Source organism: Dendrobates tinctorius, unplaced genomic scaffold, assembly GCF_039654945.1.
Source record: "Dendrobates tinctorius isolate UK_male_01 unplaced genomic scaffold, ASM3965494v1 ptg000245l, whole genome shotgun sequence".
Taxonomy (NCBI): domain Eukaryota; kingdom Metazoa; phylum Chordata; class Amphibia; order Anura; family Dendrobatidae; genus Dendrobates; species Dendrobates tinctorius.
The window spans coordinates 9,819,344-9,838,313 of NW_027361912.1; the positions used below are offsets into that span (position 1 = coordinate 9,819,344).

The following is an 18,970-nucleotide window of genomic DNA, read 5'->3' on the forward strand; positions in this document are numbered from 1 at the left end:
GAAACCACATGGACAAATATCAGATATTAGAGAACACAAATCAGCAATACAGGCAGGAGTGAGGGCCTGATCCCAGGAGCTTACACTCTGAGAAAATGGCTAAAAAGCCTTCACTAGACCCCTGTACAGCTGTATACTGAGGCCCAGGCTTTATAGTTGAGAGATTGGAGTGATAAAAGTAGGGAAAGTTGCACTTTTTGCAAGAAGAGCCGGCTCTTTTTGGTGAGCAGAGCCGAGTGAGCCAGATCACCAAAAAGAGCCAGATGCCCATCACTAAGGGCCGGGGCCGCATGTGACAGCAGGTGTGTGATGTGGATACTTCCAGTCACATGACGACTAGACGTGCGTCACTCGATTCCTGGCTCCCGGCCCTAATCCTGACACTTGTGACAACTCCCAGGTCACATAGAGCGACTGCAGTGAACCCCGAGCCTGGACAACCCCTTTAAGCCACTTTTCTTGTCTTGCATTTATAGCCTGGGGTTTTTCTTTCCTCCAAATTTTTCAAAATGGCGCTCGGGCTTCATGAATTTTGCAAAAAGTCCAAAAAATGCTCTTTATTATTGCCTTCAACCTTTTTTTGTTTAAGGTAAAAAAATTCACATTTCGCAATATTATTATGCCACAAAAAACAGCGTCAAATCAGTAAGGGAGGCAGAAGGCTGAGGAACATTTACAGCAAAATGGGAAACCATCTGGAAACCTCAAACCTCGTCCGAATATGAAAGACGAACACATATAAAAGAGAATTAAAAAAGGCGAAGACGGAAAAGCCGTAAAACACTAAAAAACTCACCAAAAAACGATGAATCGGGCGTTGACAGAGACTTATCGTATCTTTGTGCGTCAAGCGCCATGTTTTCATTTGTAAGGAACCCCGACTGTAGCAGCAGATGGCACTTTTCCCATTTTATACCATAATTCACCTCAAAAAAATACATTTGAAACTAGTAAAAAATAAAAAAAAATCCGTATTCCCTGACCGGGAATAGAACCCAGGCCGCGGCGGTGAGAGCGCCGAATCCTAACCACTAGACCACCAGGGAAGATGAGAGTGGAAGACTCAAACTCTAACGCCCCTTTAAACAGGAGCTTGGAGGAGAAATTAGCTGTGTCTAGTAGGCCCCCTCCGATAACCACTAGACGGGGGCGTTTCCCGGCCGCTGTGGGCACTGGTTAGCGTGGTGCCCAGTCTGCCGACAACGGAAGCAGACTGGGGGTACCCGCACGGACCGGGCCCTGGACCCTGTGCGGGACACCTCCATGGCCTCTGGAGGCTCAGGCGGTGGGCCGAGGGGTTCCAGCGGTCTGGCAAAATTTGGAGCCAACTTATAGCGTTGGCGGGACCTGGAGCGCTCCAACCCTCGCTCAGTGAAGCGAACGTCAATCCGGGTGGAGACTGTAATGAGCTCCTCTATGGTGATGGGCACCTCCCTGGTGGCCAGGGCGTCCTTGACATGATCAGCCAGGCCTCTCCAGAATATGGGTATGAGCACCTTATCTGGCCACTCCAGCTCAGAGGCCAGAGTTCTGAATAGGATGGCATACTGGCTGACCAAAGACGAACCCTGGGTTAGTGCCAGCAACTGGAGTGCCGTATCGTGTGACCTGAGGTCCCAGGAACACCTGTTTCAGAGCGACCAAGAAGTGGGTGGCACTCTGTACCAGGGGATCCCCACGCTCCCACAGTGGAGTGGCCCATTCCAAGGCCCTGCCCGACAGGAGGGAGATGATAAATCCCACCTTGGCCCGCTCAGAGGGAAATCGTGTAGCTAGCAGCTCTAGGTGAATGGAGCACTGACTCACGAAACCCCTACACGAAGCACTATCCCCTGAGAACTTCTCGGGCAGCGGGAGGCGGGACAAGGTCGGGGCAGGACTGGCCGTGGAGACACGAGCGACAGCCTCTGTAGCTGCCTGAACGGCGACCGAGGTAACATCCGCAGCTGAGGTGGAACGCTCTAGCGCTGCCAACCTACCCTCCAGCTGCTGGATGTACCTATGCAGTCGTTGTTCATCCGCCATTATCGTCCAGACCCTGACGCTAAGATAATGTTAAGGGCTGGCGGAACACACCAAATAATAAGATGGTGTTTAGGTGCGTTCGCAGCCCGAGGTCCACCGTGCAGAGGTGTTAACTGCTGCTCGGTAATGGTGGACGCGATATGGCGGTGAAATAACGGCACACACGGGGTTAACCTCACCCAAGGTGTACCGAGGCGAACTCTTATGACTTAGAGCCGCATTACCGCAAATAATTGATGCCGTAGCCTGTTTTCGCTCACAGAGCTCGGCAGGTTAAGCGCTAGCGTAACGTCACAGAACTCAGCCCTTAGACAGCAGGACTGAAGTCCCTCTAGACCGCTAGCGCCCGGCACCGCGACTGCGATACCAACAGGGATCAAATAAATGGCGTGTGCAAGTGTGCAGACGGCCGGTATGCACTGTGGCCTACAGGCTAGCCACTAGCAGGCGCTGACTCAGTCCCTAAACCCTAACAACAGACGTATCAAAGGGTAGGGGTTTCATAATGAGTCAGACACCAGATACATGCATCCATCATCATACACACGAAACTATTTGAGTCTATCTTAGCGCATGGCCGAGCGGCCATGCGAACCTTTTATAGCCGCAGGCGTCCGTGATCCTCCTTGCTTCTCGGATGGGCCAATCCGAACACGAGCAGGACCTGAGCACATGACCTTTGATCTCCAATGGGAGATCACTCCACAGGCATGCTCAGTGGCCCGATATGAGGACTTAGTCCCTGGAGGATCTTGCTGCTGAGCAGCATGCATTGCCAAAGCTGAACCAGGGGTGGCAACAGCAAGCAAACCCACGGAGCTGGTCTGGACAGAGCACCGGGACCGATGAGTTTGATGAGCAAGCTCCTCTGCGGCTGGGGAGGAATGGGAGACCGTCGGAGGCAAGGCTCGGGATTCCCGCTGTCCAGCGCCGGAAATCCGACGCCTAACAATTTAGGTCCATCAGGGGCTCTCCGAATGTGACATGGCGTCCGATCTGAATTCCAGCAAATTTTGCATTGAAAAAGTCAAATGGCGCTCCTTCCCTTCTTAGCTCTGCCATGCGCCGAAACAGTGGTTCCCCCCCACATATCAGGTATCATCATACTCAGGACAAATTGCACAATAACTTTTCCAGTCCAACTTCTCCTTTTACCCTTGGTAAAATAAAAAAAATTGAACCTGAAGTATTTTTTTTGTGAAAAAAAGTTAGATCATTTTTCTTTTAAATATTCAAAAAATTCCTGTGACGCACCTAAAGGGTTAATATACTTCTTGAATGTGGTTTTGAGCACCATAAGGGGTGCAGTTTTTAGAATGGTGTCACTTTTGGGTATTTTCTATCATATAGACCCCTCAAAGTGGCTTCAAATGTGATGTGGTCCGTAAAAACAAAATGGTGTTGCAAAAATGAGAAATCGCTGGTCAATTTTTAACCCTTATAACTTCCTAACAAAAAAAAAATTTGGTTCCAAAATTGTGCTGATGTAAAGTAAACATGTGGGAAATGTTACTTATCAAGTTTTTTTTGTGCTGTATCTCTGTGATTTAAGGGCATAAAAATTCAAAGTTGGAAAATTGCGAAATTTTCAACATTTTCGCCAAATTTCCATTTTTTTCACAAATAAACGCAAGTTATTTGAATGAAATTTTACCACTGAAGTATAATATGTTATGAGAAAACATTGTCAGAATCACCAGGATCCATGGAAACATTCCAGAGTTATGACCTCATAAAGGGACAGTGGTCAGAATTGTAAAAATTGGTCCGGTCATGAATGTGCAAACCACCCTTGGAGGTGAAGGGGTTAAGCCATGGTGAGTTCCAAATCACCACTAGCCCTCCCACGCTGCTTCCAGGCATCCTGGGCTTCCACATTCTAAGGGCTCAGGAAAGACATAATTTTTGGCAATTACAGGCAGATCGCCTCACTCTCTTCTTCTGCTCCAGGTAACAAACATCAATCCATTGCTGGAGGAAGCAAGCCTTCTCTTCCACACTGGGAGGAGCTAAGGCTCTGTCATTTGCATACCATGGATTGAGTCTCCTGAGAGACGAACAAAAATTGCCAAAGCTGACTGTATTTCAAGTCATCATGGCGGAGTATTGGGAAAAATTTTCAATTAACCCCTTCACCCCCAAGGGTGGTTTGCACGCTCATGACCGGGCCAATTTTTACAATTCTGACCACTGTACCTTTATGAGGTCATAACTCTGGAAAGCTTCCATGGATCCCAGTGATTCTGACATTGTTTTCTCGTGACATATCGTACTTCATGTTAGTGGTCAAATTTCATTCAAATAACTTGCGTTTATTTGTGAGAAAAACGGAAATTTGGCAAAAATTTTGAAAATTTCGCAATTTTCCAACTTTGAATTTTTATGCCCTTAAATCACAGAGATATGGCAACCAAAAAACTTGATAACTAACATTTCCCACATGTTTACATCAGCACAATTTTGGAACCAAATTTTTTTTGTTAGGAAGTTATAAGGGTTAAAAATTGACCAGCGATTTCTCATTTTTGCAACACCATTTTATTTTTACGGACCACATCACATTTGAAGCCACTTTGAGGGGTCTATATGATAGAAAATACCCAAAAGTGACACCATTCTAAAAACTGCACCCCTTAAGGTGCTCAAAACCACATTCAAGAAGTTTATTAACCCTTTAGGTGCGTCACAGGAATTTTTTTGAATATTTAAAAAACAATGAACATCTAAATTTTTTTTTTTAAAAAAAATACTTCAGGTTCAATTTTTTTTATTTTACCAAGGGTAACAGGAGAAATTGGACTGCAAAAGTTATTGTGCAATTTGTCCTGAGTACGCTGATACCTGATATGTGGGGGGGAACGACTGTTTCGGCGCATGGCAGAGCTCAGAATGGAAGGAGCGCCGTTTGACTTTTTCAATGCAAAATTGTCTGGAATTCAGATCGGACGCCATGTCACGTTTGGAGAGTCCCTGATGTACCTAAACAGTGGAAACCCCCTACAAGTGACCCCATTTTGGAAACTAGACCCCCCAAGGAACTTATCTAGATATGTGGTGAGAACTTTGAACCCACAAGGGCTTTACAGAAGTTTATAACGTACAGCGGTACAATTAAAAAATCATATTTTTTCCACAAAAATGATCTTTTCACCCCAATTTTTATTTTCCCAAGGGTAACAGGACCCTAAAAGTTATTGTGCAATTTGTCCTGAGTATGCTGATACCTTACATGTGGGGGTAAACCACTATTTGGGCGCATGGCAGAGCTCGGAAGGGAAGCAGCGCCATTTGACGTTTTTGGCTGGAATTGAGATCGGACATCATGTCGCGATTGGAAAACCCCTGATGTACCAAAACAGTGGAAACCTCACACAAATGACACCATTTTGGAAACTAGACCCCCTAAGGAACTTATTTAGATGTGTGGTGAGAACTTTGAACCCCCAAGGGCTTCACAGAAGTTTATAACATAAAGCCGTACAATTAAAAAATCATATTTTTTCCACAAAAATGATCGTTTCACCCTCAATTCTTATTTTTCCAAGGGTAACAGGACCCTAAAAGTTATTGTGCAATTTGTCCTGAGTACGCTGATACCCCACATGTGGGGGTAAACCACTATTTGGGCGCATGGCAGAGCTCGGAAGGGAAGCAGCGCCATTTGACGTTTTTGGCTGGAATTGAGATCGGACACCACGTCGCGATTGGAAAACCCCTGATGTACCAAAACAGTGGAAACCCCCACAAATGACACCATTTTGGAAACTAGACCCCCCAAGGAACTTATCTACGTTGGAGCTCGGAAGGGAAGTAGTGACGTTTTGGAATGCAGACTTTGATGGAATGGTCTGCGGGTGTTATGTTGCCTTTGGAGAGCCCCTAATGTACCTAAACAGTGTAAACCACCCACAAATGACCCCATTTTGAAAACTAGACCCCCTAGGGAACTTATCTAGATGTAAGGTGAGCACTTTGAACCCCCAAGGGCTTCACAGAAGTTTATTATGCCCGGGCATGAAAATAAAAAAATCGTATTTTTTCCACACACATGATCAATTAGTCCCCAATTTTTTATTTTCCCAAAGGTAACAGGAGAAATTGAACCCCAAAAGTTGTTGTCCAATTTGTCCTGAGTACGCTGACACCCCATATGTGGGAGAAAACTACTGTATGGACACACGTCAGGGCTCAGAAGGGAAGTAGTGACGTTTTGGAATGCAGACTTTGATGGAATGGTCTGCGGGTGTCATGTTGCCTTTGGAGAGCCCCTAATGTACCTAAACAGTGGAAACCCCCCACAAATGACCCCACTTTGAAAACTAGACCCCTTAAGGAACTTATCTAGATGTGAGGTGAGCAATTTGAACCCCAAAGGGCTTCATAGAAGTTTATAATGCCCGGGCATGAAAATAAAAAAATCGTATTTTTTCCACAAACATGATCAATTAGTCCCCAATTTTTTTATTTTCCCAAGGGTAACAGGAGAAATTGAACCCCAAAAGTTGTTGTCCAATTTGTTCTGAGTACGCTGATGCCCCATATGTTGGAGAAAACTACTGTATAGACACACGTCGGGGCTCGGAAGGGAAGTAGTGACGTTTTGGAATGCAGACTTTGAGGGAATGTTCTGCGGGTGTCATGTTGCCTTTGGAGAGCCCCTAATGTACCTAAACAGTGGAAACCCCCCACAAATGACCCCATTTTGGAAACGAGACAACCTAAGGAACTTATCTAGATGTGTGGTGAGCACTTTGAACCCCCAAGGGCTTCACAGAAGTTTATAATGCCCGGGCATGAAAATAAAAAAATCTTATTTTTTCCACAAACATGATCAATTAGTCCCCAATTTTTTTATTTTCCCAAGGGTAACAGGAGAAATTGGTCCCCAAAATTTGTTGTCCAATTTGTCAAGAGTACGCTGACACCCCATATGTGGGAGAAAACTACTGTATGGACACACGTCGGGGCTCGGAAGGGAAGCAGTGACGTTTTGGAATGCAGACTTTGATGTAATGGTCTGCGGGTGTCATGTGCGTTTGGAGAGCCCCTGATGTACCTAAACTATTGAAACTTCCCACAAGTGACCCCATTTTGGACACTAGACCCCCCACGGAACTTATCTAGAAGTGTGGTGAGCACTTTGAACCCCCAAGTGCTTCACAGAAGTTTATAACACTCGGACGTGAAAATAAAAAATTCATTTTTTTCCTCAAAAATGATATTTTTGCCCCCAATTTTTTATTTTCCTAAGGGTAACAGGAGAAATTGGGCCCCAAAAATTGTTTTGCAATTTGTCCTGAGTAGGCTGATACCCTACATGTGGGGGTAAAACACTGTTTGGGCGCATGTCAGAGCTTGGAAGGGAAGGAGCACCATTTGACTTTTTCAACTCAGAATTGGCTGGAATTGAAATCTGACACCATGTTGCATTTGGAGAGCCCCTGATGTGCCCAAACAGGGGAAACCCCCAATTCTAACTCCAACCCAAACCCCAACACACCCCTAACCCTAATCTCAGCCCTAGCCCTAACCCTAGCCCTAACCCTAGCCCTAACCCTAACCGTAATGGAAAAATGGAAATAAATACATTTTTTCAATTTTATTATTTTTCCCTAACTAATGGGGTGATAACGGGGGGTTTAATTTACTATTTATGGTGGTTTTTATGTTTGGCGGCTGTCGCACGCTAAAAGACTCTATTGAAAAAATAGTTCTTGCATCACCACATATTGAGAGCTATAATTTTTCCGTATTTTGACCCATCGAGTCATGTGAGGTCTTATTTTTTGCGGGACGAGTTGATGTTTTTATTGGTACCATTTCCGGGCACGTGACATTTTTGATCGCTTTTTATTCCGATTTTTGGAACGCAGAATGAACAAAAACCAGCGTTTCATGAATTTCTTTTGGGGGCGGTGCGCTTACACCGTTCCGCGTGCGGTAAAATTGATAAAGCGGTTTTATTCTTCAGATCAGTACGGTTACAGCGATACCTCATTTAGGTCGTCTTTTTATGTTTTGTCGGTTTTATGCAATGAAAACTATTTTTTATAAAAAATAATTATTTTTGCATCGCTTTATTCTGCGAGCTATAACTTTTTTATTTTTTCACTGATGATGCTGTGTTGTGGCTCATTTTTTGCGGGACAAGATGACGTTTTCAGCGGTACCATGGATTTTTATATGCGTCTTTTTGATCGCGTGTTATTACACTTTTTGTTTGGCAGTATGATAATAAATCATTATTTTTTGCTTCGTTTTTTATTTTTATTTTTAAGGGGTTCGCTAAAGGGGTTAACTAATGGGACAGTTTTATAGGGCGGGTCGTTACGGACATGGCGATACCTAATATGTGTACTTTTATTGTTTGTTTTTTTTTTATTTTCAAAAAATGGATTTATTTGGGGGAATATTTTTTTTTTTTTTCTAATTTATTTGGCGATTTTTTTAAAATTATTTTAACACTTTTTTTTAATTTTTTTTTAACTTTATTAAATAGTCCCAGGTGGGACATCACTGTTCTGTGACAGATCGCTGATCTGTCACATCACAGATCACTGTGACAGATCAGCGATCTGTCACAGGCAGTGCACAAGGCTTTCTCATGCCTGCGCTTTGCAGGCACTGAGGAAGCCAGCTTCCTGCAGGCCCCCGTCGCCATCTTGGATTCGGGGGCCTGCAGGAAAGGAGCCCCCGGCAGCAGCGCTGCACATTGCGCTGCCGTGGGGGGCTCAGGGAAGCACGGAGGGAGCCCCCTCCCTGCCGATGCTTCCCTTTAACTCCTGGTACACCGCGATCATGTTTGATCGCGGTGTGCAAGGGGGTAATGTGTCTGGGGCGGTACGTGACCGCCCCTGACACATTGTGTCGGGTGTCAGCTGTGATAATCAGCTGACACCTGGCCGCGATCAGCGTGGGCGCCGCTGATCGCGGTAGACGTACTATCCCGTCCATGGGCATAGGGGCCCGGGTCCCAAAGATGGGATAGTATGTCTGATGTCAGGAAGGGGTTAACAATAATCACGCCTCGGTTAAACCTCATGAACTACGATATTGCCACTGCGCAAAGTTGAAGGAACTGAGGTGACCAAGGCCTTCCCGCATCCAAGGCAGAGCTTGTTTAAGCCATGGTGAGTTCCAAATCAAAACTAGCCCTCCCACGCTGCTACCAGGCATCCTTGGCTTCCACATTCTAAGGGCTCAGGAAACACATAATTTTTGGCAATTACAGGCAGATTGCCTCACTCTCTCATTCTGCTCCAGGAAACAAACATCAACCCATTGCTGTGAGAAGCAAGGCTTTTCTTCCACACTGGGAAGAGCTAAGACTGTCATTTGCATACCATGGATTAAGTCTCCTGAGAGACCAGCAAAAATTGCCAAAGCTGACTGTATTTCAAGTTATCATGGCAGGGTATTAGGAAAATATTTCAATTAGCAATAATCACGCCTCGGTTAAACCTCATGGGTTACGAAATTGCCAATGCGCAAAGTTGAAGGAACTGAGGTGATCAATGCCTTCCCGCTTCCAAGGCAGAGCTTGTTTAAGCCATGGTGAGTTCCAAATCACCACTAGACCTCACAAGCTGCTTCCAGGCATCCTGGGCTTCCATGTTCTAAAGGCTCAGGAAAGACGTAATTTTTTGCAATTACAGGCAGATCACCTCACTGTCTCCTTATGCTCCAGGCAACAAACATCAATCCATTGCTGTTTGGGGAGTTCCAAATCCCCACTAGCCCTCCCACGCTGCTTCCAGGCATCCTGGGCTTCCACATTCTAAGGGCTCAGTTAAGACATAATTTTTGGCAATTACAGGCAGATCGCCTCATTCTCTTCTTCTGCTCCAGGAAACAAACATCAACCCATTGCTGTCAGAAGCAAGGCTTCTCTTCCACACTGGGAGGAGCTAAGACTCTGTCATTTGCATACAATGGATTAAGTTTCCTGAGAGACCAACAAAAATTGTCAAAGCTGACTGTATTTCAAGTCATCATGCCGGGGTATTGGGAAAAGTTTTCAATTAGCAATAATCACGCCTCGGTTAATCCTCATGGGCTATGATATTGCCACTGCGCAAAGTTGAAGGACCTGAGGTGACCAAGGACTTCCCGCTTCCAAGGCAGAGCTTGTTTAATCCATGGTGAGTTCCAAATCACCACTAGACCTCCCAAGCTGCTTCCAGGCATCCTGGGCTTCCACATGCTAAGGGCTCAGGAAAGACAATTTTTTGCAATTACAGGCAGATCGACTCACTTTCTCCTTCGCCTACAGGCAACAAACATCAATCCATTGTTGTGGGAAGCAAGGCTTCTCTTCCACGCTGGGAGGAGCTAAGACTGTCATTTGCATACCATGGATTAAGTCTCCTGAGAGACCAACAAAAATTGCCAAAGCTGAATGTAGTTCAAGTCATCATGGCAGGGTATTGGGAAAAGTTTTCAATTAGCAATAATCACGCCTCGGTTAATCCTCATGGGCTACGATATTGCCACTGCGCATAATTGAAAGAACTGTTGTGACCAAGGCCTTCCGGCTTCCAAGGCAGAACTTGTTTAAGCTATGATGAGTTCCAAATCCCCACTAGACCTCCCACGCTGCTTACAGGCATCCTGGGCTTCCACATTCTAAGGGCTCAGTTAAGACGTAATTTTTGGCAATTACAGGCAGATCGCCTCACTCTCTTCTTCTGCTCCAGGAAGCAAACATCAACCCATTGCTGTCAGAAACAAGGCTTCTCTTCCACACTGGGGAGAGCTAAGGCTGGTTTCACATTAGCGCTTTTTAAGCGCACGCACGGCCGGGGGTAGCTCCGCCCCCAAGCCGGCTCTCTGCCCGGCGTGCCCGCCCCTTGCTTGTCATTTAGCATAGGGTGCACAGATCGTGCGCAGGCCGTGCGCTAGTTGCGCTTTGACCTGCGCTGCGCATTTTTGACAGTGCGCCGAGCACGCCGAAATCCAAATAGTTTGATTTTGGCGCGCTCGGCGCACCGTCAAAAGTGCGCAGCGCAGGTCAAAGCGCAACTAGCGCACGGCCTGCGCACCCTATGCTAAAGATAGGGTGCGCCGATCGCAGGCGCCGCTGCGCGCTAGGAGGCGGCGCTAAAAGCAAGGGGCGGGCACGCCGGGCAGAGAGCCAGCTCGGGGGCGGAGCTACCCCCAGCCTTGCGTGCGCTTAAAAAGCGCTAATGTGAAACCAGCCTTAGACTGCCATTTGCATATCATGGATTAAGTCTCCTGAAAAACCAACAAAAATTGCCAAAGCTGACTGTATTTCAAGTCATTATGGCGGGGTATTGGGAAAAGTTTTCAATTACCAATAATCACGCCTCGGTTAACCCTCATGGGCGACGATATTGCCACTGTGCAAAGTTGAAAGAACTGTTATGACCAAGGCCTTCCCGCTTCCAAGGCAGAGCTTATTTAAGCTATGGTGAGTTCCAAATCCCCACTAGCCCTCCCACGCTGCTTCCAGGCATCCTGGGCTTCCACATTCTAAGGGCTCAGTTAAGATGTAATTTTTGGCAATTACAGGCAGATCGCCTCACTCTCCCCTTCTGCTCCAGGCAACAAACATCAATCCATTGCTCTGGAAAGGAAGAATTTTCTTCCACAATAGAAGGAGCTAAGACTCTGCCATTTGCATACAATGGATTAATTCTCCTGAGCGACCAACAAAAATTGCCAAAGCTGACTGTATTTCAAGTCATCATGGCAGGGTATTGGGAAAAGTTTTCAATTAGCAATAATCACGCCTCGTTTAATCCTCATGAGCTACGATATTGTCACTGCGCAAAGTTGAAGGACCTGAGGTGACCAAGGCCTTCCCGCTTCCAAGGCAGAGCTTGTTTAAGCTATGGTGTGTTCCAAATCCCCACTAGCCCTCCACACTGCTTGCAGGCATCCTGGGCTTCCACATTCTAAGGGCTCAGTTAAGACGTAATTTTTGGCAATTACAGGCAGATCGCCTCACTCTCTTCTTCTGCTCCAGGAAAAGAACATCAACCCATTACTGTCAGAAGCAAGCCTTCTCTTCCACACTGGGAGGAGCTAAGACTGTCATTTGCATACCATGGATTAAGTCTCCTTAAAGACCAACTAAAATTGCCAAAGCTGACTGTATTTCAAGTCATCATGGCCGGCTATTTGGAAAAGTTTTCAATTAGCACTAATCACGCCTCGGTTAATCCTCATGGGCTACGATATTGCCACTGCGCAAAGTTGAAGGACCTGAGGTGACCAAGGCCTTCTCGCTAACAAGGCAGAGCTTGCTTAATCCATGGTGAGTTCCAAATCACCACTAGACCTCCCAAGCTGCTTCCAGGCATCCTGGGCTTCCACATGCTAAGGGCTCAGGAAAGACATAATTTTTAGCAATTACAGGCAGATCGCCTCACTTTCTTCTTCTGCTCCAGGCAACAAACATCAACACATTGATGTCAGAAGCAAGGCTTCTCTTCCCCACAGGGAGAAGCTAAGACTGTCATTTGCATACAATGGATTAAGTCTCCTGACAAACCAGCAAAAATTGCCAAAGTTGACTGTCTTTCAAGTCATCATGGCGGGGTATTGAGAAAAGTTTACAATTAGCAATAATCATGCCTCATTTAAATCTCATGGACTATGAGTTGAGGGAACTGTTGTGACCAAGGCCTTCCTGCTTCCAAGGCAGAGCTTATTTAAGCTATGGTGTGTTCCAAATCCCCACTAGCCCTCCCACGCTGCTTGCAGGCATCCTGGGCTTCAACATTCTAAGGGCTCAGTTAAGATGTAATTTTTGGCAATTACAGGCAGATCGCCTCACTCTCTTCTTCTGCTCCAGGCAACAAACATCAACACATTGCTGTGGGAAACAAGGCTTCTCTTCCACACTGGGAGGAGCTAAGACTTTGATTTGCATACCATGGATTAAGTCTCTTGAGAGACCAACAAAAATTGCCAAAGCTGACTGTATTTCAAGTCATCATGCCGGGGTATTGGGAAAGGTTTTCAATTAGCAATAATCACACCTCGGTTAATACTCATGGGCAACGATATTGCCACTGCGCAAAGTTGAAGGACCTGAAGGCAGAGCTTGTTTGATCCATGGTGAGTTCCAAATCACCACTAGCCCTCCCAAGCTGCTTCCAGGCATCCTGGGCTTCCACATTCTAAGGGCCCAGGAAAGACATAATTTTTGGCAATTACAGGCAGATCGCCTCACTCTCTTTTTCTGCTACAGGCAAAAAACATCAATCCATTGCTGTGGGAAGCAAGGCTTCTCTTCCACACTGGGAGAAACTAAGACTGTCATTTGCATACCATGGATTAAGTCTCCTGAGAGACCAGCAAAAATTGCCAAAGCTGACTGTATTTCAAGTCATCATGGCTGGGTATTGGGAAATGTTTTCAATTAGCAATAATCACGCCTCTGTTAATCCTCATGGGCTACGATATTGCCACTGCGCAAAGTTGAAGGACCTGAGGTGACCAAGGCCTTCCCGCTTCCAAGGCAGAGCTTGTTTAATCCATGGTGAGTTTCAAATCACCACTAGACCTCCCAAGCTGCTTCCAGGCATCCTGGGATTCCACATGCTAAGGGCTCAGGAAAGACATAATTTTTGGCAATTACAGGCAGATCGCCTCTCTCTCTCCTTCTGCTCCAGGCAACAAACATCAATCCATTGCTGTGGGAAGCAAGGCTTCTCTTCCACGCTGAGAGGAGCTAAGACTGTCATTTGCATACCATGGATTAAGTCTCCTGAGAGACCAACAAAAATTGCCAAAGCTGACTGTATTTCAAGTCATCATGGCGGTGTATTGGGAAAAGTTTTCAATCAGCAATAATCACGCCTCGGTTAATCCTCATGAGCTACGATATTGCCAGTGCGCAAAGTTGAAGAACCTGAGGTGACCAAGGCCTTACCGCTTCCAAGGCAGAGCTTATTTAAGCTATGGTGAGTTCCAAATCCCCACTAGCTCTCCCACGCTGCTTCCACACATCCTGGGCTTCCACATTCTAAGGGCCCAAGAAAGATGTAATTTTTGGCAATTACAGGCAGATCGCCTCACTCTCTTCTTCTGGTACAGGCAACAAACATCAATCCATTGCTGTGGGAACCAAAGCTTCTCTTCCACACTGGGAAAAGCTAAGACTGTCATTTGCATACAATGGATTAAGTCTCCTGAGAGACCAACAAAAATTGCCAAAGCTGACTGTATTTCAAGTCATCATGGCGCAGTATTGGGAAAAGTTTTCAATTAGCAATAATCACGCCTCGGTTAAACCTCATAAGCTACGATATTGCCACAGTGCAAAGTTGAAAGAACTGTTGTGAGCAAGGCCTTCCCGCTTCCAAGGCAGAGCTTGTTTAAGCTATGGTGAGTTCCAAATCCCCACTAGCCCTCCCACGCTGCTTCCAGGCATCCTGGGCTTCCACATTCTAAGGGCTAAGTTAAGACATAATTTTTGGCAATTACAGGCAGATCGCCTCATTCTCTTCTTCTCCTCCAGGAAACAAACATCAACCCATTGCTGTCAGAAGCAAGGCTTCTCTTCCACACTGGGAGGAGCTAAGACTCTGTCATTTGCATACAATGGATTAAGTTTCCTGAGAGACCAAAAAAAATTGCCAAAGCTGACTGTATTTAAAGTCATCATGCCAGGGTATTGGGAAAAGTTTTCAATTAGCAATAATCACGCCTCGGTTAATCATCATGGGCTACGATATTGCCACTGCGGAAAGTTGAAGGACCTGAGGTGACCAAGGCCTTCCCGCTTCCAAGGCAGAGCTTGTTTAATCCATGGTGAGTTTCAAATCCCCACTAGCCCTCCCACGCTGCTTCCACGCATCCTGGGCTTCCACATTCTAAGGGCCCAGGAAAGATGTAATTTTTGGCAATTACAGGCAGATCGCCTTACTCTCTTCTTCTGCTACAGGCAACAAACATCAATCCATTGCTGTGGGAACCAAAGCTTCTCTTCCACACTGGGAGTAGCTAAGACTGTCATTTGCATACCATGGATTAAGTCTCCTGAGAGACCATCAAAAATTGCCAAAGCTGACTGTATTTCAAGTCATCATGGCGGGGTATTGGGAAAAGTTTTCAAATAGCAATAATCACGCCTCGGTTAATCCTCATGGGCTACAATATTGCCACTGCACAAAGTTGAAGGACCTGAGGTGACCAAGGCCTTGCCACTTCCATGGCAGAGCTTGTTTAATCCATGGTGAATTCCAAATCACCAGTAGACCTCCCACGCTGCTTCCAGGCATCCTGGGCTTCCACATTCTAAGGGCCCAGGAAAAATATAAATTTTGGCAATTACAGGCAGATCACTGTCTCCTTCTGCTCCAGGCAACAAGCATCAATCCATTGCTGTGGGAAGCAAGGCTTCTCTTCCACCCTGGGAGGAGCTAAGACTTTAATTTGCATACCATGGATTAAGTCTCCTGAGAGACCAACAAAAATTGCCAAAGCTGACTGTATTTCAAATCATCATGGCGGGGTATTGAGAAAAGTTTTCAATTAGCAATAATCACGCCTCAGTTAAACGTCATGGACTACGATATCGACACTGCGCAAAGTTGAAATAACTGGTGTGACCAAGGCCTTCCTGCTTTCAAGGCAGAGCTTGTTTAAGCTATGGTGAGTTCCAAATCCCCACTAGCCCTCCCACACTGCTTCCAGGCATCCTGGGCTTCCACATTCTAAGGGCCCACGAAAGACATAATTTTTGGCAATTACAGGCAGATCGCCTCACTCTCTTCTTATGCTACAGGCAACAAACATCAATCCATTGATGTGGGAAGCAAAGCTTCTCTTCCACACTGGGAGGAGCTAAGACTGTCATTTGCATACAATGGATTAAGTCTCCTGAGAGACCAGCAAAAATTGCCAAAGCTGACTGTATTTCAAGTCATCATGGCGGGGTATTGGGAAAAGTTTTCAATTAGCAATAATCACGCCTTGGTTAAACCTCATGGGCTACGATATTGCCACTGCGCAAAGTTGAAAGAATTGTTATGAACAAGGCCTTCCCGCTTCCAAGGCAGAGGTTGCTTAATGCATGGTGAATTTCAAATCACCACTAGAGCTCCCAAGCTGCTTCCAGGCATCCTGGGCTTCCACATGGTAAGGGTTCAGGAAAGACATAATTTTTGGCTGGCAGATCGCCTCACTCTCTCTTTCTGCTCCAGGAAACAAACATCAATCTATTGCTGCGGGAAGCAAGGCTTCTCTTCCACGCTGGAAGGAGCTAAGACTGTCATTTGCATACCATGGATTAAGTCTTCTGAGAGACCAGCAAAAAATTGCCAAAGCAGACTATATTTCAAGTCATCATGGCGGTGTATTGGGAAAAGTTTTCAATTAGCAATAATCACGCCTCGGTTAATCCTCATGAGCTACGATATTGCCACTGCGCAAAGTTGAAGGACCTGAGGTGAGCAAGGCCTTCCCGCTTCCAAGGCAGAGCTTATTTATGCTATGGTGAGTTCCAAATCCCCACTAGCGCTCCCAAGCTGCTTCCAGGCATCCTGGGCTTCCACATTCTAAGGGCTCACTTAAGACGTAATTTTTGGCAATTATAGGCAGATCGCCTCACTCTCTTCTTCTGCTCCAGGAAACAAACATCAACCCATTGCTGTCAGAAGCAAGGCTTCTCTTCCACACTGGGAGGAGCAAAGACTTTCATTTGCATACCATGGATTAAGTCTCCTGAGAGACCAACAAAAATTGCCAAAGCTGACTGTATTTCAATTCATCATGGCGTGGTATTGGGACATGTTTTCAATTAGCAATAATCACGCCTCGTTTAAATCTCATGGGCTATGATATTGCCACTGCGCAAATTTGAAGGAACTATGGTGACCAAGGCCTTCCCGCTTCCAAGGCAGAGCTTGTTTAAGCCATGTTGAGTTCCAAATCACCACTAGCCCTCCCATGCTGATTCCAGGCATCCTGGGCATCCACATTTTAAGGGCCGAGGAAAGACGTAATTTTTGGCAATTACAGGCAGATCGCCTCACTCTCTTCTTCTGCTCCAGGAAACAAACATCAACCCATTGCTGTGGGAAGCAAGGCTTCTCTTCCACATTGGGAGGAGCTAAGACAGTCATTTGTATACCATGGATTAAGTCTCCTGAGAGACCAACAAAAATTGCTAAAGCTGACTGTAGTTCAAGTCAACATGGCAGGGTATTGGGAAAAGTTTTCAATTAGCAATAATCACGCCTCGGTTAAACCTCATGGACTACAATATTGCCACTGCGCAAAGTTGAAAGACTTGTTGTGACCAAGGCCTTCCCGCTTCCAAGGCAGAACTTGTTTAAGCTATTTTGAGTTCCAAATCCCCACTAGCCCTCCCACGCTGCTTCCAGGCATCCTGGGCTTCCACATTCTAAGGGCTCAGTTAAGACGTAATTTTTGGCAATTACAGGCAGATCGCCTCACTCTCTTCTTCTGCTCCAGGAAAAAAACATCAACCCATTACTGTCAGAAGAAAGGTTTCTCTTCCACACTGGGAGGAGCTAAGACTGTCATTTGCATACCATGGATTAAGTCTCCTTAAAGACCAACAAAAATTGCCAAAGCTGACTGTATTTCAAGTCATCATGGCGGGGTATTGGGAAAAGTTTTCAATTAGCAATAATCACTAGAGTTGAGCGACTTTTGGTTTTTTAGGGTCGCGTTTCGTTTCGTGAAACCCGACTTTTCCAAAAGTCGGGTCGAGCAAGATCGTCCGATTATAGGGAAAAGTTGGGGTCGTCCCGAAACACGAAACCCAATGTAAGTCAATGGGGAATAAAAGTCGGCAGTGAGAGGAGGACAGGAAACACACCAACAGTGCCCATTTGAATGCCAAAAGCATCAATTCTTCTTACTTAAGCTTGTCAACCTTAATTAACTTCATATACAAGTTACGCACTGAAAAATGGGGGTTATTTGGCTACAGTCTGTGGGGGGGAGGGCTGGCTCCAGGTTTTCATGTTCCCTGGGCGAAAGAGCGCCCCTTTAACACATACCACAACTCATCATGCTCCGATACGGCAGAGAAATAGCGGTATAGTACAATGAAAAATACTTCACTTTTTACATCTCATGACGAGGCCCATCTATTTCTCCATACAGAATCATTGGTCCCATATAATGTTTGAAACAGTATATGATGAGCTCCACATAATGCTACAGTATATGTTGGTCCCCATGGATGAAGCTCCACTGTCTTATGGGCCCAAATAATGCTCCAAACATAATGGGCCCCATTTCTAATGCTCTAGTGTATAATGGGCCCTGTAAATGCTGCTCCAGTGTCTGATGTCCACCTTTGGAATGTTCCAGTGTATGGTGGGCCCCATCTATCATTCTCCAGAGCATAGTGCTCCCCAAAAATTGCTGTCCCAACATTGAAAACAATCAAATAAGTCTCCTCGCTAGGGAATCCCTGTACTTGTCTGGACTCCTCGTCGTCCCCATCTTCCATCTCACTGCACAGTATTTCAACTTTGCAAGTGCTGTGATCCTGAGCAAGCAGGGGGGGCCCACTCGTTGGCGACGGCACTGGCACAGGGCCCCTGATAGTACGGTGGTGTGTCTGATGGCGGGTGGGCCGAACCTGCACTTTCATCTGCAGCTTCCTCTTTGTCACCGTGTAAGATGGAACTGTATATGGGAAGGGTAACCTGAGTTTCATCAGGGTCAGATTCAGGCCGTGTAGCGTGCGAGGGGAATGTAGTGGTCTGGGTCAATGTACCAGCAGATTCATCGAGCAGTGGCTGGGCATCAGTGCACTTGTGTCGCCCCCAGGAGTACGGTCGCCACAGTGGCATTACCTTCTTCCTAGGGAGTGTGATGTCATGCTTGGGAGCAACGAACGATCTCTCTAGCAGGTTAACTGATTGGGCGGCGTTATTCCCACGAGTCATGACCCTCCAAACAGCGTTCATGAAGGCAAAGTGTTTGTTTT

General features: G+C 46.0%; 18 non-coding genes and 3 pseudogenes across 18 annotated transcripts; all 21 read right to left on the minus strand.

Annotated features, from left to right (window-relative positions):
• Nucleotides 1-974: 974 nt before the first annotated feature.
• On the minus strand, nt 975-1,046 carry TRNAE-CUC (transfer RNA glutamic acid (anticodon CUC)). The gene has a single exon. It is a non-coding gene; the product is annotated as a tRNA-Glu (tRNA).
• Nucleotides 1,047-9,035: 7,989 nt separating this feature from the next.
• On the minus strand, nt 9,036-9,096 carry LOC141062787 (U4 spliceosomal RNA; annotated as a pseudogene).
• Nucleotides 9,097-9,379: 283 nt separating this feature from the next.
• On the minus strand, nt 9,380-9,520 carry LOC141062591 (U4 spliceosomal RNA). Its single transcript, XR_012224344.1, has one exon. It is a non-coding gene; the product is annotated as a U4 spliceosomal RNA (small nuclear RNA).
• A 446-nt stretch (nt 9,521-9,966) lies between these two features.
• LOC141061958 (U4 spliceosomal RNA) lies at nt 9,967-10,107 on the minus strand. The gene has a single exon (XR_012223771.1). It is a non-coding gene; the product is annotated as a U4 spliceosomal RNA (small nuclear RNA).
• A 281-nt stretch (nt 10,108-10,388) lies between these two features.
• Nucleotides 10,389-10,529, minus strand: LOC141062254 (U4 spliceosomal RNA). Its single transcript, XR_012224039.1, has one exon. It is a non-coding gene; the product is annotated as a U4 spliceosomal RNA (small nuclear RNA).
• A 726-nt stretch (nt 10,530-11,255) lies between these two features.
• LOC141062516 (U4 spliceosomal RNA) lies at nt 11,256-11,396 on the minus strand. Its single transcript, XR_012224276.1, has one exon. It is a non-coding gene; the product is annotated as a U4 spliceosomal RNA (small nuclear RNA).
• A 285-nt stretch (nt 11,397-11,681) lies between these two features.
• On the minus strand, nt 11,682-11,822 carry LOC141062612 (U4 spliceosomal RNA). The gene has a single exon (XR_012224363.1). It is a non-coding gene; the product is annotated as a U4 spliceosomal RNA (small nuclear RNA).
• A 282-nt stretch (nt 11,823-12,104) lies between these two features.
• On the minus strand, nt 12,105-12,245 carry LOC141062358 (U4 spliceosomal RNA). The gene has a single exon (XR_012224133.1). It is a non-coding gene; the product is annotated as a U4 spliceosomal RNA (small nuclear RNA).
• A 283-nt stretch (nt 12,246-12,528) lies between these two features.
• On the minus strand, nt 12,529-12,650 carry LOC141062775 (U4 spliceosomal RNA; annotated as a pseudogene).
• A 285-nt stretch (nt 12,651-12,935) lies between these two features.
• Nucleotides 12,936-13,076, minus strand: LOC141062568 (U4 spliceosomal RNA). The gene has a single exon (XR_012224323.1). It is a non-coding gene; the product is annotated as a U4 spliceosomal RNA (small nuclear RNA).
• A 258-nt stretch (nt 13,077-13,334) lies between these two features.
• On the minus strand, nt 13,335-13,475 carry LOC141062186 (U4 spliceosomal RNA). Its single transcript, XR_012223977.1, has one exon. It is a non-coding gene; the product is annotated as a U4 spliceosomal RNA (small nuclear RNA).
• A 283-nt stretch (nt 13,476-13,758) lies between these two features.
• LOC141061640 (U4 spliceosomal RNA) lies at nt 13,759-13,899 on the minus strand. The gene has a single exon (XR_012223482.1). It is a non-coding gene; the product is annotated as a U4 spliceosomal RNA (small nuclear RNA).
• Nucleotides 13,900-14,182: 283 nt separating this feature from the next.
• LOC141061635 (U4 spliceosomal RNA) lies at nt 14,183-14,323 on the minus strand. The gene has a single exon (XR_012223477.1). It is a non-coding gene; the product is annotated as a U4 spliceosomal RNA (small nuclear RNA).
• Nucleotides 14,324-14,608: 285 nt separating this feature from the next.
• On the minus strand, nt 14,609-14,749 carry LOC141062693 (U4 spliceosomal RNA). The gene has a single exon (XR_012224436.1). It is a non-coding gene; the product is annotated as a U4 spliceosomal RNA (small nuclear RNA).
• A 283-nt stretch (nt 14,750-15,032) lies between these two features.
• LOC141061262 (U4 spliceosomal RNA) lies at nt 15,033-15,173 on the minus strand. Its single transcript, XR_012223139.1, has one exon. It is a non-coding gene; the product is annotated as a U4 spliceosomal RNA (small nuclear RNA).
• A 278-nt stretch (nt 15,174-15,451) lies between these two features.
• On the minus strand, nt 15,452-15,592 carry LOC141062354 (U4 spliceosomal RNA). The gene has a single exon (XR_012224129.1). It is a non-coding gene; the product is annotated as a U4 spliceosomal RNA (small nuclear RNA).
• A 283-nt stretch (nt 15,593-15,875) lies between these two features.
• On the minus strand, nt 15,876-16,016 carry LOC141061136 (U4 spliceosomal RNA). The gene has a single exon (XR_012223026.1). It is a non-coding gene; the product is annotated as a U4 spliceosomal RNA (small nuclear RNA).
• A 276-nt stretch (nt 16,017-16,292) lies between these two features.
• Nucleotides 16,293-16,435, minus strand: LOC141062367 (U4 spliceosomal RNA). The gene has a single exon (XR_012224141.1). It is a non-coding gene; the product is annotated as a U4 spliceosomal RNA (small nuclear RNA).
• Nucleotides 16,436-16,718: 283 nt separating this feature from the next.
• Nucleotides 16,719-16,859, minus strand: LOC141062502 (U4 spliceosomal RNA). The gene has a single exon (XR_012224263.1). It is a non-coding gene; the product is annotated as a U4 spliceosomal RNA (small nuclear RNA).
• A 283-nt stretch (nt 16,860-17,142) lies between these two features.
• On the minus strand, nt 17,143-17,283 carry LOC141061836 (U4 spliceosomal RNA). The gene has a single exon (XR_012223660.1). It is a non-coding gene; the product is annotated as a U4 spliceosomal RNA (small nuclear RNA).
• Nucleotides 17,284-17,566: 283 nt separating this feature from the next.
• Nucleotides 17,567-17,655, minus strand: LOC141062779 (U4 spliceosomal RNA; annotated as a pseudogene).
• Between the last annotated feature and the right edge of the window lie 1,315 nt (nt 17,656-18,970).